Source organism: Cervus canadensis, chromosome 1 (genome assembly GCF_019320065.1).
Source record: "Cervus canadensis isolate Bull #8, Minnesota chromosome 1, ASM1932006v1, whole genome shotgun sequence".
Lineage (NCBI taxonomy): Eukaryota > Metazoa > Chordata > Mammalia > Artiodactyla > Cervidae > Cervus > Cervus canadensis.
Genome location: NC_057386.1, coordinates 92595487 through 92608688, shown reverse-complemented (window position 1 = coordinate 92608688; position 13202 = coordinate 92595487). Strand labels below are relative to the sequence as shown.

At 42.7% G+C, this 13202-nt stretch overlaps 1 protein-coding gene across 2 annotated transcripts in view; it reads left to right on the top strand.

Annotated features, from left to right (window-relative positions):
- LOC122453208 (calmodulin-1-like) overlaps window positions 1-9181 on the top strand; it is a 34442-nt gene extending 25261 nt beyond the window's left edge. Inside the window, exons 2-3 of one of the 2 annotated variants that reach the window (XR_006272979.1) lie at window positions 7416-7419; window positions 9166-9181. The gene's annotated coding sequence lies outside the window, so the exon portion shown is untranslated. The remainder of the gene's footprint in view (window positions 1-7415; window positions 7420-9165) is intronic. The other variant, XR_006272980.1, reaches the window with a different exon arrangement.
- The last annotated feature ends 4021 nt before the right edge of the window (window positions 9182-13202 follow it).

Sequence of the window (13202 nt, the reverse complement as noted above, 5' to 3'; positions counted from 1 at the left end):
CTTCATATCTGAATGAGATCCTTGCTGGATACAGTAATCTAGGTTGTAGGTTATTCTCTTTCATTACTTTCAGGACGTCCTGCCATTCCCTTCTGGCCTGGAGGGTTTCTATTGATAGGTCAGCTGTTATCCTTATGGGAATCCCTTTGTGTGTTATTTGTTGTTTTTCCCTTGCTGCTTTTAATATTTGTTCTTTGTGTTTGATCTTTGTTAGTTTGATTAATATGTGTCTTGGGGTGTTTCGCCTTGGGTTTATCTTGTTTGGGACTCTCTGGGTTTCTTGGACTTGAGTGGCTATTTCCTTCCCCATTTTAGGGAAGTTTTCAGCTATTATCTCCTCGAGTATTTTCTCATGGCCTTTCTTTTTGTCTTCTTCTTCTGGAACTCCTATGATTCGAATGTTGGGGCGTTTCACAGTGTCCCAGAGGTCCCTGAGGTTGTCCTCATTTCTTTTGATCCTTTTTTCTTTTTTCCTCTCTGCTTCATTTATTTCCACCATTTTATCTTCTACCTCACTTATCCTATCTTCTGCCTCCGTTATTCTACTCTTGGTTCCCTCCAAAGTGTTTTTGATCTCATTCATTGCATTGTTCATTTTTAATTGACTCTTTTTTATTTCTTCTAGGTCTTTATTAAACAATTCTTGTATCTTTTCCATCTTTGTCTCCAGGCTATTTATCTGTAACTCCATTTTGTTTTCAAGATTTTGGATCATTTTTATTATCATTATTCTAAATTCTTTTTCAGGTAGATTCCCTATCTCCTCCTCTTTTGTTTGACTTGGTGGGCATTTTTCATGTTTCTTTACCTGTTGGGTATTTCTTTGCCTTTTCATCTTGTTTAGATTGCTGTGTCTGGAGTGGACTTTCTGTATTCTGGAGGTCTGTGTTCCTTTTTATTGTGGAGGATTTACCCAGTGGGTGGGGTTAGACGATTGGCTTGTCAAGGTTTCCCGGTTAGGGAAGCTTGCGTCAGTGTACTGGTGCGTGGAACTTGATTTCTTCTTTTTGGAGAGCAATGGAGTGCCCAGTAATGAGTTTTGAGATGGGTCTATGTGTTGGGTGTCACCTTGGGCAGCCTGTATGTTGACATTCGGGGCTATGTTCCTGTGTTGCTGGAGAATTTGCGTGGTATGTCTTGCTCTAAAACTTACTGGCTCTTGGGTGGTGGTTGGTTTCAGTGTAGGTATGGAGGCTTTTGGACGGTCACTTATTGCTTAAAGTTCCACGTAGTCAGGAGTTTTCTGGTGTTCTCAGGTTTTGGGCTTAAGTTTCCTGCCTCTGGATTTCAGTTTTATTCTTCCTGTAGTCTCAGGACTTCTCCAACTATACAGCACTGATAATAAAACTTCTAGGTTAATGGCGAAAAGATTCTCCCCTGTTAGGGACACCCAGAGAGGTTCACAGAGTTACATGAACAGGAGAAAAGGGAGGAGGGAGATAGAGATGAGCAGGAGGAGAAAAAGGGGGACTCAAGAGGAGAGAGACAGATCTACGCAGCTGTCTGTTCCCAGAGTGTTCTCCGTATCTCAGACACCTACAAGGATTCACAGAATTGGATTGGGAAGAGAAGGGGAAAGGAGGAAATAGAGGTGTTCTGAGGTAGAAAACAGAGAGTCAAGATTGGGAGAGAATAATCTTCGGTTTAAAGATAGGGCTTCTCTCTTTTTTTTTTTTTTTTGGTAAGGTTATAGTGTAGTGAAAATGAAAATGAAGAGTAGTAGAGGAGTTCTAGAGGACATTAAAAGAAATAAGAGAAAAAGAAAAATAGAAAATAAAAGAGAAAACGGAAAGGAAAAAAAAGAAGAAAAAAGAAAAAAAAACAAAAAAAAAGAAAGAAAGAAAAAAAAAATTTTTCCCCCTAATTAAAAAAATCGTAAAAATCTATGAAAATGAAAGTTAAGGAGTAATGGGGGAGTAATAGGGAATTTTAAAGGAAAATAAAAGAGAAAAAATAAAAAAGAAAAAATATAAAAAGAAAAAAAATTTTTTTTTTCCTTACTTAGAAAAAAAAAAAGTAAAAATATATCTAGGAATTTCTCTGGAGCTGTTGCGGTCAGTGTGGGTTCGGCTCAGTTTCAGATAGCTCCTCGTTCCAGCTTACACTTCTCGATATCTACAGGGCCCTTCCGTGAAGTCGGTGTTTTCTACAGGGATTTTAATCTGTTGCACCAGTCCCTTCTGAAGCGGTTCCCTTTGTTTATTTGGCTTCTGTTTGCCGGTCTCTTCAGAGCCTCATTTCCGCCCTGACACAGGCGGGCAGAGGTGGACTCTTATTCAGTTAGCTAGTTCCGTTGCGCTGCTGGGAGGGGCTGACGCTGCGGGGAGGGGCTGGCCCTGCGGGGGCGGGCTGGCGCTGCCGGGAGGGGCTGACGCTGCTTTCTCCTTCTGCGCTGCTCAGGCTCCCGGCTGTTCTATATGGAGCGCGCCCCGCTGCGCTAGGTTCCAGCCCTCGGGTGTTACACAAAAGCGCGGAAGGAAAAGCTGCGCCTGCTCTCTGTGCCTTCCCCGTCAGAGCGGTCCAGGCAGCGAGGGGCTTGATGGGCGCACTATCCCCGGGTGTGGCACACTCACTCCCTTCCGCGGACCCAGTCTCAGTTTCCGCTGACGCCAGTCGGGTGCGCGCGCCTTCCGCCCTCCGCGTCCCCAGCCCCAGTCCCCGCCCGCGCCGGTCGGGTGCCTGCACCCTGTGTCTCGCCGCGACCTTCCCCTCCCCCCTGCCTCCTGCCTCCGGCGGGGCTGGGCGGGTCCGCAGCCTGCGACCTCTTCTTGGGACTTTCTCCGTCCCTTTGTTCTGCGAACGGCCGGCAGTGTGTTCCGGCCGGTTAATTTTCTCTCTTTTGGTCTCCCACAGTTCAAGTTGGCACCTCACAGAAGCTCCCTCCGATTGTCCTCAGGGCACTCAGGCCCGGACCCTAGCCCAAGCAAAGCCGCCTAAGACTCCCTTCCCGGGACGGGTCTCCGTCCTTAGCTCTTTTGTCTCACTTTTTATCTTTTATATTTTGTCCTACCTCCTTTCGAAGACAATGGTCTGCTTTTCTGGGCGCCTGATGACCTCAGCTAGCGATCAGAAGTTGTTTTGTGAGGTTTGCTCTGCATTCAGTTATTCTTTTGATGAATTTGTAGGAGAGAAAGTGGTCTCCCCGTCCTACTCCTCCGCCATCTTGGCTCCTCCCCTCTGTATTAACATATTTTCTTAATTTGGTTTACTAACAGTACAATTATTTAAAAGTTGATATTACCAGTAGGTCCTTGTGCTTTAAATTGCTGTGACCCATTACTGGCACAGACTATCTAGATGGTGTTACTGATCTGAGCAGAGAAGTCAGACCCCTCCCTACCCTCGCCCTAAACCACCCCCACACCCCTCCCCAGTCACTGCTCTCAACAACAGGTTTTTCATTTTCTGAGATGAAGTCCAAGGAAGGCACTCCTGTGCTCGGATGCTTGGGGGCTTTGTTCGGTAATCAGCTTTGTGGTTTCAGGAGGCCCAAAAGTACTTCAGGGCTTTCCACCCCGAGCACTTTGTTCAGGAAGCTTGAGAGACTTGTTGTGGTTTCAGAAATGACACATTTGAAGTTCTGGAGTTGGCATAAACTACTGCTCCTGCTTGCTCAAAGGTAGGAAGAGAGGCAGCCAGAGGGGCTGGTAGCCTGAAAACCGAAGCTGTGGTTGTCTCCACAAACAACTGCTCTTCAGCAAGCTTGCAATTGCTCCACACCCCTTTCATGTGGGCAAAGAAAGAACTTTATCAGACATTAAGTCTCTCTCCTCTTGAAATATCGGGGTGAGAGGAGAGGAAGTTGGGCAGTAAATCGGGGCAGAATTTACAACAGTGAAAATCACGTTTTTGGTGAGTTCTCCCCTTTCACACAGGAGACTCCAGCTGCTCTAGATGTTGATGTGCTAGCCCCCAGACTGTGACATAAGGCCCCCAAAGAGGGGAAGGCAGTGCTCCCTGCAGCGTGCCTAAGGTTTAAGCCTCTGTGCTCTGGGTTATTTGGCTTAGCTTGACTGTTTGAGGACATAGGACAATGGCAACAAGATCCCAGCCCTAAAATGGGCAACCAGAGCCTTGTGAGAGAAGAAAAGATGCACAGTATCTCGGCCTCTCTTATTGCAACAATGCCAATAAGCAAGCTAACCCATCACCACCCCAGGGATAGTCTGGAACATTTGTTAAGGAAAGAACAGGTCACAGATTGTTTTTAGTTGCAACTCTAAGGGTACATATATATGTGTGTGTGTGCGCAGACTTGTCGCTCAGTTGTTTCCGACTCCCTGCGACCCCATGGACTATAGCCCGCCAGGTATATGTTTTGATTAATGGCCCCCATGGAACTAAAAAGAAATAGTATTTTTTGCTCTTTCTCACAAGTTAATGTGAGGGGTGGATGTGGTCTTTCTTGCGAAACCTTGGCCGTATAGATGGGTAGGCAGTAAAATTTCATGGATTTTTTCCTAGAGGACCTACTATCTGTTGAATGAGGTTCAAATGATTCCAATAACATCCCAATAGCTTCCTGCACTACAGACTCATGAGACCCTTTTCCTAGAGGCACAATGTTATAATATTGGGTTCTGTTATTGGAAAGCTATTTCATATCATTAAAATGGCTTCCCAGGTGGTGGCCAATGGTAAAGAATCCACCTGCCACCTCAGAGGACTTGGGTCCAATCCCTGGGTCAGGAAGATTCCCTGGAGTAGGAAATGGCCACCAACTCCAGTAATCTTGCCTGGAAAATTCTATGGACAAGGAGTCCTGGTGGGCTGCAGTCCATCAGATTGCAAAGAGTCAGACATGACTGAGCCCACATGCACATACACACACATATCTCATTAAAATGCCCTGATCATTAAAAATGAAAATATGTCTTTACAAATATTAAAAGTAAGCACAATGTAAAATGATGTTTTATATATATATGTGTTTATGTTGTTGTTCAGTCGCTAAGTTGTATCCAACTCTGTGACTCCATGGACTGCAGCATGCCAGGCTCCTCTGTCCTTCACTCTCTCCCACAGTTTGCTCAAATTCATGTCCATTGAATCAGTGATTGTCCTTTTTCTATGGCGTATTTAGGAAAAGAAAAATGTTTTCTATCAATATCTTGTTGGATTCGTATTTTAAGCAATCCAGATCATGTAGAAAAGTTCCTACATTTGCAGCCAACTAACAGGGATTCAACAAATTTTTATTGAATAACTACTCTGTGTAAGGTTCTATACAGCATCAGATCTGCAAGGGAGAATACATGCTCTTACAATTGGTAAGAACATGAGCTAGAAATTCACAAAAGAAAATTTCAAATAGTCCATAAACATTTAAATGTGTAATTCACTAGCAATCAAATATAAGTTAAAATGAGAAGCCTTTTTTTTTTTGCTCTATTTGACAAATGTTAAAAACAATGGCTATTCCCAGTGTTAGACAGTATGGGTGACTTTTCTGTACTAATAATGAAATGTCATCTTTCTAGAGGAATTTGACAATATGTATCAAAATAAAAATGCTCATGTTTAACCTAGAGAGTCCCATTTTAGGAATTTAAACAAATAATAGAAAAGGGGCTCAAAGATGTGCATACTGAGATTTTCATTGAAGTGTTATTGATAATAATGGCTTCATATAGGTGTCACTTAACAGCATTGTTAAATAATCTATAGTAAATCCTTTCAGTACAGTTGATGATATGTGCCTATGTTAGTATAGCCATCCACAACATTTCATCAAGTGGAAATAGCTGAATGTTATATACACTTTAATTGTATTTGTTTTTTTAGAAAAAGTATACATACTTATATACATAGAAAGAAATTAAGAATGATCTTCCAAGATGACTAGCATGAACTGATCTTTCATTTTTTTATATGTACTTCTCTGTATTACTGTAATGGGCTTTAATTACTTTTTTTGCAGTGAACTTTAATTACTTTTATTATTTGAGAAAGAATATTAAAATATAAATACCAAGTACTGTGTCCTCAAGGATATCCCATTTGTATAATGAGCATATTTTTCCAAGCTGGCATGCGAGTTGCCTACTAATTCTAGAATTTAAGGAATTGGCAAAGCTTAGAAAGTTTTGAGTTCATCTGTTTTTCAAGCTCAAAACCTGGTTTCAGGAAGAGGGCAGAGAATTCAGACAAGTCCTGCTTCCCCATCCTCCAGTGAACCAGCCACTCCAGTCCTTTCCTCAGCAATTTTCTGCTTGTGTTAAATCAGATTCAGGTGATGTCATCTCTCTTGAGCAGGAAGGAACTAGTTTCTCAGAAGGTCCCTAAGTTCTAGGCACTCTGGTGGATGCACACATATCCTCCACTGATGACGTGGGTATTTTTAGACAAAGTAACTGGCCTCAAAATTAGCAGGGCCATGATTCAAATCTAGTCCTCTGATTCCAAAACCCATGCTGCTTCCATGGGTTCCTTAGTGTCTGCTTTTGTGTGTTTGTGTGTTCCTTCTTTAGTAGGAAATAGTTTGTGCCCTCAAATTTTCACTTAATTGGGCCTTTCTTACATTTGGCGCTGTTACCAAAAGAGTGTGTGTGTGTGGAATGTGGCTGCTCAATGCTCAAAAGCCAAAAAAAAAGGCCAGTATGGTGGAAAGGAAAGTTTGCTTTATTTCAGATGCTGGCAACTTGTGGGGAGGGTGGCAGACATCTGTTCAAAGGCCGACTCCCCACCCTGACAAGCAGGGGGGTGAGAGCTTCTATAGACAGAGTCAGGGGTGGGGGGCTACATGCAGAAACAGCACAGTCATCTCTAACAGTCATCCTCAGCTGGTCATCAGTGGCCTCACTAGCATCATCTTGGTTGTTTTAGGAACAGTTTATCTTCAGTTCCGGGGTGTGCTTGTTCCCATTTCTTTGCGGTCAATTCTCAGAATTGTGGCAGCTCAAGTCCTGGGTGCAGTCTGGTCATCATATAGTTAACTTTTCCACCTGGTGTTTTGGTATCTATAAGGCAGCTCACAGGCTATGGCTCAGAATATTATCTATAGCCCTTGAGAAAAAACTAAAGGTCCTTGACTATGCTTAATGACTACATTATTATTATTTAGTCTCCTTTGACTGCTTTCCTTTGTTTCAGCATTTTTCACTTTTCTGATTAAACTTATTCTTTGACTAAAGTTTTCCACAGCCAAAAGGCAAGCAGAGGACATGCTGCGGGGAGGCGGGGGGCAGGGGGGTTGGTGGAGCAAGGACCATATCATTCTACTCCGATTCAGCGCTAGTTGTGAAGGACCCACCTGCCAGTGCAGGAGATGGGTTCGATCCCTGGGTCACGAAGATCCCCTGGAGAGGGAAATAGCAATCCCCTCCGTTATTCTTGTCTGGAGAATCACATGGACAGAGGAGCCTGGTGGGCTACGGTCCATGGGGTCACAGAGTCGGACATAACTGAAGCAGCAGGCATGTACAAGAGGCCTACAGTGGGCACGTTTTTCTCATGCCTTAGCCTTCTTTAACTGTCTAGAGACATGCACAGTCATCCATTCATCCTTACATGGAGCACCACCGTTCATTCATCCTTTCATCTGGTATTTAAAAGCAACATGGTTTAGTTAAGAAACATGATCTGTAGAACCAAACTGGCCAGGTGTAAACCATGGCCCCACTGCTTACTCACTATGAGACCATGGACATAAATGAGACCAAGTTATATAAATACCTTTTGCTTCCTTTTTCTGTAAAATGGGAATAATAACAGCTCTTACCTCATGATGTCATGAACATTAAATGAATGAACCATTGTGAGGTACTTAGAGTAGTACATAGAATGTGATAAGTCCATCTCTATCATGATTAATATTGTGTGCCAGGCACTAGACTAGATGCTAAAATTTCAAAATGGAACAAAATAAGGTTTCTGCCCTCAAGGAGCTTACAGTCTAGTGAAAGGGACAGATACTCTCGTGACTGTGAGTACAGCATGCTGTGTGGGCAGCACTAGGGAGGATGGAGTCAAGGAGGCTTTCCAAGGAAGAGATTGTCTGCTTGAACCAAACCAGCCGACGGTGAGAAGAGCAGGGATGAAGACCTGGAGGCAACAGTGTGTGTGTCAAGTTTGAGGCCCTGGAGTGGTTCTGAATGATTGGGACATGAGTGCCAGAGGGGTTTGAGATTGAAGAGGTGAGGTCAGCTGCCTCTTTTTCTTTGGCAACTTTTACAAAAACCCCTTAAATTTAGTGGACTATGTTCCCCCCACCCGTTTATGTACATTTAAACTTTCCTTACTCTGTGTGTGTGTGTGTGTGTGTGTGTGTGTGTGTGTGTGTGTGTGTGTGTGTGTGTGCGCGCGCGCGCGCGCGCTCAGTCATGTCTGACTCTTTGCAACTTCATGGGCTGTAGCCCACCAGGCTCCTCTGCCCATGGAACTTCCCAGAATACTGGAGTGGGATGCCATTTCCTACTCCAGAGGATCGTACTGACCCAGACAGGGATCCAATCTGCGTCTCTTGCATCTCCTGCATTGGCAGGCAGGTTCTTTACCACTAGTGCCACCTGGGAAGCCCTTAACCCCAATAATTACCCTTAATTAATAACAACACATCAACCTAAAAGATAAGGTTGAAAGTCATGGGTAAAATCTCTTCTTTCATTATGCTTGTTGTGTCTGGGGTAGACTGACGGTGTTTCAGCTGTGTCTGTGTCTGGAAACCTTGCTGTATTTAGGCTCTCAGACTGTGTACCCAACTTTGGGGAAAACTGACTCTCCCAGCCATCTGGGTGTGACAGGCTCCTCTGGTGAGACCAGCTGCCTCCCAGCTCAGAGAATCAGACACGCCCCTGCCTTCAGTGGAAATCACAGCGTGCCTTTGGGGCAGGCTAAGCAGCCCAGGAAGGCAGTCATTTACAGTTCTTGTACTGTCCTTCTCAAAAATAATTATGTTCCAAGGATAGGACTTGAATGCCGCAACCCCCACTGACTAGGAGTTTTACGAGTGTCTTGACTCTTCTCAAGAACTACTCTGCCTCTAATTCTTTGTTCGCCTTTAAAGTATCAAGTTTTGAAGTGTCTTTTGATTAGTGAGTTTTAACCAGTGTCTCATTCATTACAAAAATCATTCATTCTTCTTTTTTGCCCTCAGTTGATCCATTCCATAAGTTTTCTTTATGAAATATGTATCTTTGGACCAAAACATTCTCATTCTATTTTGAGATTTCTTTTGACAGTAAAGGAAGGATGCTTGCCAAACTTGTTGTTATTTTCCAGAGGAGGTTCAAACTCTGTTACCTATATTTATCTTCAAAAGGATTTTTGTAGGTCTGTCATAACACCATCTGTGTTTCTCTTGTTGGCTTCTGCCTATTTTCTGTTTTTTTGTGTGTAACATCCTCCATAGGTTATTTTTGGCAACAGAGCTTACCTGAATCAGTCTCCTTTTCATTTCTGAGGCAAACTGGTGATTCATCTTTAGTATAGGAGGATTTTCACAAACACAGTTACACTGTTTTGTATCATTGGGGTTTGAGTTTGGGAGACAGATCAAATAAAGTTGTCTAAAGGGTATTCAGCTTTGCAATTAGTTCTTCACAGTTGCGCCTCTCAACAGCACCAGCAAGAATGTAAGTGCAGGGTAAAGTCTCCTTGGGCTTTGACACCACCCCTGCTGGGGAGATGGGTGGGATGGGTGGGATGGGTGGAGGGAGGAAGGCTGGGAGCTGAAGCTGTAGGTGCATTAAAGAGTAATCAAATCATGTGTTTCCTGATGTGTTCTACAGAGAAGGGCCTAGCATCACCTATATTGTATTCCTGCCAAAAACATTTAATTTGAATCTAACAATGAGAAAACAATTAGGTACATGCAAATTGTGAGATGCTTTGCAATACAATCAGCTTGGGCTCTTCAAAAATCTCAGTGTAGTTTCTTTAAAAAAAGATTGGGGAGTTATTCTAGATTAATTTTTTCAAAACCTGGTCCCAAGACCATCAACATCAGCATCATCTAGGAGCCTCACTGGAAATGCAGAAGCTTGGACCCACCCCAGACTCAGAATCTACATTTTAACAAGTTCCCTGGGGTGATTTCTATGTGCATTCAATTTTAAGAAGTCCTGATTTCATGTACAATTCACATTCAAATTTCCCAAACTGTCCCAGTAACATCCTATTTTTCTGTTCCCCATTCCATCCCCACGTCAGATTTAAATCTAGTTAAGTATCATACATAGCATTTAGTTGTGAAGTCTCTCAAATCTCTTTTTATCTAGAATTTTAGCCCTCCAATTTTATCAGGAACAGAAACATTTTGAAGGTTTGTTAAAACACAGATTTCTGTACCCCGCCCCCGCCCCCATCCAGTGCACACACCATCTGAGAGTTCCTAGAGATGAAATCAGATGCTGCTGGCCCTTAGACCACACTATGAGTAGCATGGTATTAAATAAGAGTATTAATTCAGTGTTAAACTTCTAAGTGTGATCATCATGTTTGTATAGGAAAAAAACCTTTGTTTTCAGAGTCTTAATAAACTACTTAGAGATGAAGTATCATGATTTCTAAGGTAACTCTCAAATGATTCAGTAAAATAAATAAATGGCCAGATGGATGAACATGAATGATGGATGGATAGATGAATGGATAGAGAAAACCTCAAAATGTTACTTCACAATCAGTGAACACAGGTGAACATGGTGAACAAAAAAAATAATCAAGTAACACATAAACAAACAAACTGTAAAGGAGGAAATTTTCCTCTACCCTCTTGGGTTCATTTCCTGGGGCCTTGCAAATTAGATGGATAAGAGAGATTAAAAGAAGAAAAAGCATGCAAATTTTACTTGATGTTAATGTTTATGATAAATGGGGAACCTTCCTAGAAAAGAAATGAAGACCCAAAGAGAACTTACATAGCATTTTTGATAGAGAATAGTAAATTATGGATATGTGACAAGACAAAGGGAAAGAGTTTTGGGCTTTGAAGTGTGGAAAACTATGGAAAGATAAATATATGGAGAAAACTAAGAGACGATAAGGGCTATTTTAGCACGGTTTGCCTGTGCTGGTCAATCTCCATACCAACTTTCCATATTCTTAATGGCCATAAAACCCCCCTTGGATAAGGGATTTATGGCAGTCCGTAATTCTCAGGAGTTTCTGCTTTTAGTCCAATAGGGAAAAATCTGTGATAGCTTCTTTCTACAGCTGTTGAATCTCAAGTATATTTAGCTCAAAATGATCTTTATGCCAAAGTGGAAAAAGAGCTCAGGACACATTACCCCAGAATATGGAACCTTGGCATATTGAATATTTTACGATGAAGGAGTCTGAGAAATGGCAGGTGCTGGAAGGACTCTATGTCCTCCTCTCTCTCCCCTAAAGCAGATTTTAAGACCCTCATGTGAGTGCTGCCCACCCTATATCTGAAGAAAAGGAGTATGTGTGTCTCTGAGGACAGAGGAATACCAAGAGGAACCCAAACCAACAGGCCTTGCCAAGTTTCCTCCAGCTTACCATCCTTAGCTCATACCCAGTATCCTATCACACTTTCCTGTGACTTTTACACTTGATCGGATCTAGTGTGAAAATGCTCAGGCTTAACCACTTCAGATCTTCATTTCCTTCTGAAGGGTCTCTTGTTACGTAAAACCTATATAGCATCATAAGTTTATATAATATGCTTTTCTCTTGTTAAGCTGCCTTTTGTCAGTCTAATTTATAGGGTCCTAGCCAGTGAACCTATTATAAAAAAGTACATTCTTTTCCTCTTCTATAGTGGCATATTTTGGGGTGGCACATTGTGATCTCCTTCAAAACAAACTGAGTGTCTACCTAGAGACTGTAGCTTCTATAGTCCCTATTAACGCCCCTGTAGAGCCATCCTGGAACAGACAACCTTGCCCATGTCCTCTGCCTGCCTCTTGTTTATAGAAAAACTTTGGCCTCCTAGGCCTGTCCATCACGCAACCCCCACAGATCCAGATGCTTTCTTAGCAGCACTCCTGCCACAGTGGACTGTCCCTCCAGACAGGCCCAGGTCTGCAGGCTGCCTCCCTGTCACAGAAGGTGACGGCAGTGCTGGCTAACTTTCATCAGGGTCAGCATCTGCCCCTGCCACATACACACAAGCACCATTACTGGCTAATGGTTAGTTACCAAGGCAGAAATCTTAGGCTATTCCATTGAACACTGAAAAAAATATATCAAATTTCCTACTGTTTCAGCTTTACTTCAGCAGTTAGTTCAGGTTTTACCACTTCAGGCATAGGAAATAAACTCTTAACATGTTTGACCCACAGTCTCAAATGCTACATTAGGCAAGAGCTTGGTTATTTAAAGGAAAAAAAAAAACCACAAAAACAATCATGTTAAAGATTTCTTCTGGATTTGCATCTACCCTCACTTCTGCACTTTTTCTGGTTAACACTGACCAGTACAGTCTAGCATAAGTCACTGAGCCTTCCTGAGTCTTAGTTTCCCTATTTATAGGGATATATGGCCAGCTCTAGCATCCTAATTGACCATACCTTCTGTGGCTTGATTCTATGCTGTGGCCTCTGCCTAGACCAGCTAGGGGGTGATTTTGCCCTCAGGAGACATGTGGCAATGTCTGGAGACTGTTTTGGTTGTCACAACTTGGGGTTATGAATGCAACTGGTATCTAAGTGATATAAACCAGAGATACTACTAAATATCCTATAATTCACAAGAGAAGTCCACACAAAAAATTGTGCAGTGGTGTGTCACTAGTGGCCAGGTTGAAAAACTTTCTTCTAGACCTAGTAATTCCTACACATCACTAGCCTGCAATTTAAATTTCACTTCCCCCAGGATACCATGTCTAATGCCCTAAAATCAAACATAAAGTTATCAGAACATTTACTATATGCTATTCAGTTCAGTTCAGTTCAGTTGCTCAGTTCTGTCCAACTCTGCAACACCATGGACTGCAGCACGCCAGGCCTCCCTGTCTATCACCAACTCCCAAAGTTTACTCAAACTCCTACCCATTGAGTCGGTGATGTCATCCAACCTTTTCATCCTCTGTCGTCCCCTTCTCCTACCTTCAATCTTTCCCAACATCAGGGTCTTTTCTAATGAGTCAGTTCTTTGCATCAGGTGGCCAAAGTATTAGAGTTTCAGCTTCAGCATCAGTCCTTCCAGTGAATATTCAGGATTGATTTCCTTTAGGATGGACTGATTGGATCTCCTTGCAGTCCAAGGGACTCTCAAGAGTCTTCTTCAACACCACAGTT